Source organism: Vigna radiata, unplaced genomic scaffold (genome assembly GCF_000741045.1).
Source record: "Vigna radiata var. radiata cultivar VC1973A unplaced genomic scaffold, Vradiata_ver6 scaffold_361, whole genome shotgun sequence".
NCBI lineage: Eukaryota > Viridiplantae > Streptophyta > Magnoliopsida > Fabales > Fabaceae > Vigna > Vigna radiata.
Genome location: NW_014542356.1, coordinates 222,451 through 225,654, shown reverse-complemented (window position 1 = coordinate 225,654; position 3,204 = coordinate 222,451).

Sequence of the window (3,204 nt, the reverse complement as noted above, 5' to 3'; positions counted from 1 at the left end):
AAACACTCAATTCATCCCTGTAAAATGATCTAAATCTTCTTGAATTTCTGAATAATGATATTGTCTACTCCAAATTGTTTTTTGCATGAGGCTTCTACTTTGCTTGGAAAAGTTTGCCTAGCAGTTTGTTTCCATTCTAAAGGAATGCTTTTCCCTCTCATTTTTTATAGACATTATCTCATGTTTCCAAACTGCAAGTATAATTCTTTTCGATCATTTGTCCCACTACTTTGACTTAAATCAGACACAAATAGAACATGTATCTGAAATGTACTTAGTACCTGAAGAGTTTGAACAGTAACTACTCATTTGCCTTTAACATCAACACTTTCTCTATTGCCAATAATGACTTTTGAGAAGTAGGTGCGATCAAATTCCTTAAAAGAAAGATGCATCATGAACCATATGACCCGGTGTCTATTAGCCAAGCTTCTCTGCTGCTATTGGAAGAATAACAAAAAGCAACAAATAAGTGCTCCTCAATATGCTCTTGGTGTTCAACAACTTGAACTTATTGTCCTTGATACCTTGCCTTGATTTCACACACTTTTCTACATGACCAAGTTGATTGCTGGCCCTACATTTGACTGCAGGTCTGAACCAATAACAATTTTCTGTATGGTTTATTTTTTTACAATGAGAGCAAGATGAAAACTTCTCTTTCAAACCTCTTTTTTTGTTGTCTTCTTTTTTTCCATTGCCTTTCTTCCACCAAAAGGTATTTACTCATCTATTTCTTCCTTAAGGTTTGTTTTTGTTGCTAGCCACAGAAGCACCTTTGACATTTTCTTCCATTCTCCGTGATCTTCTCTACTTAGTGTCTTGCAAAGCATTCACAAGTTCTGCTAGTGAAATCTGAGAAAAATCTCTATTTTCTTTAAGGGAGGAGGTTTTTTACTCAAACCTCTACAGAAGACAAATTTTCTCCACAACTCTTTGATCTTTAAGTTCTTCACCTAGCAATCTGATTTGAGTAACCACTTTATAAAGTCTGTCAGAAAATTCGTTTACTGTTTCAGATTCTTTAATTTTGATTGTTTCAAATTCCCTTTTCAAATTTTGCACTTTCATCCTACTAGTTCTTTCACTACCTTGGAACTCCTTCTTGAGCTTGTCCCAAGCCTCTTTTGTTGTCTCAAGATCCAAAATCTTGATAAAAACATTGTGTGTTGTTGTATGTATAATGACAAATGTTTTTCCTTCCTTTGCCACTTCTTCACTATGGAATCTTAATTGAGCAACTGTTGGATTCTCTGATAAAGGACCTGGATTACTTCCATTTTCCTCCAATTCCCACAATGATTGAACTCTCAAATAAGTCCTCATTTTTGTTACTCACAAATCATAATTTTCTCAAACAAAAGTAGGAGGTGGAGGTCAAGTATTATTGTTTATGTCATCCTTTCTTATGGATATTTTTTTCTGGTTTGTGTATGACTTTCTCACTGATTTTCACTCTTTCAGAGACCCCTAAAATCAATGAGCTCTTGATACCATGTTGTAAAATCAACCTGACATGATAAAACAGAACACAATATCTAGAAAAATCTCATTATGGCAATATCTCAAAGAAATTCAACTCAACAGCTTTTCAAAGGTGAAATTATTAGAACGATTAAAAAGAACTATTTTCACAAGACTTTTTGGCAATATTTAATTAAACTTATAATAGAAGTTGCTAATTATGCTAGTGTTGCCGTATAGCTTGGTTTGAAATGATTTGGACAGATTTTGAACTGAAAAGTCTACAACCTAAAAGTTAAATAAAGAATGATAGGATATGATATGGACTGTTACATTTGAAAGTTGATCCACTCAATGAATTTGGTTTTAGATTAATTGAACCATTCACTATACGTATTCTTTCAGTGTTATTCTTTGATTATTAAACTAAATTACCAGTTCAAATTTAAGTTAATGAAAATAATAGATACAAATAAGTATCCTTAATAGATATGCTTGAGAAGTTGCCATCATAATACTGTATGAAAACCAGAGAAAAATGGTTTTACTCACGAAAAGAAACAATGGTTATCTCAGCAGTGTCATAAGAAAATGCAGATAATTAATTAAAGTTGTTCATTGTTGACCAAACATACCATCATAAAGGCATTACTCCAAGCTTTTCAATAAAAAGTTACTAAGAAATAATTTGACAAAAGAATTTAATCAATTTTATTACCTGATCAATTATCTAATTACTGTATCTTATTATATGTACTGATCAATTTAGATTACCATTATATTTCAAAATGATTAAGGTAAACTAAAGTTTAGGAATAGTTTCTTTTAATAGGATAACGAATGAATTTAAACTTTCTTGTCTATTTAAAATTTCTATGAATTACAAGTTTATTTACTTTTCAACCCCACATAGCAATTTTCATTAATTAATAACAATTAATTAAAAACTAAAAAATGTACTTTAATGTTTGTTTATTTCAATTTGAATAAAAAATTACATTTATCTAAAGTTTTATGAATAAAATACATAGTGAAATCTAATTTATGTATGAAATTTTTAAAATTTAAAAATCTCAAACATGTCATTGGCCGTGGCCCTTCTCTTGGTTATATTAAAAATATAAAAAAGGTAAACACACATATAAAAGTTTAACCTTTAAGCCTTTTTTAACATTAATGAAAAATAGACGAGAGAAGATTTTACTAAAGGAAAAATAAAGGAAAGATATTTTTAAAAATGGTCATCAGCAAGTCTTTTTGTTCTTCTTGTACGAAACATGGTAGTCATTTATCATTAAAGATGCAAAATTTGATCTTTGTATCTTTGTAGAAGTCTAAGTCTTATATCGGCATAAATGAGAAGCCAAATCAAATCAATTCTTTATCTCAATAAACCTCCAAAGTGGTACCACATAATTCGACTGAACTCCACTCTTGATAAAGCCAACGTAATGAAATTAAGGTAAGAAAATTTCCAAGAATTCTGGCCTCTCATTTGCTAGGAATAGATATTTTGAGGTAAGTGAATTGAGTAGAATTGTTTTCGGTTTTACTAATATACACTATATACATATCAACCACACAAAAATGGAATGAACTTCAAACTCTTCTACCATGGCCCTTCTCCATAACAAATTGTTGTTTGGTGTATAAATAGTAGAAGAGTTAACAAAGTAGAGAGTAGAAAGTAAGAGAAGATATGGCAGCGGTGGAGCATTCTCCATTGTTTGAGACAAAGAG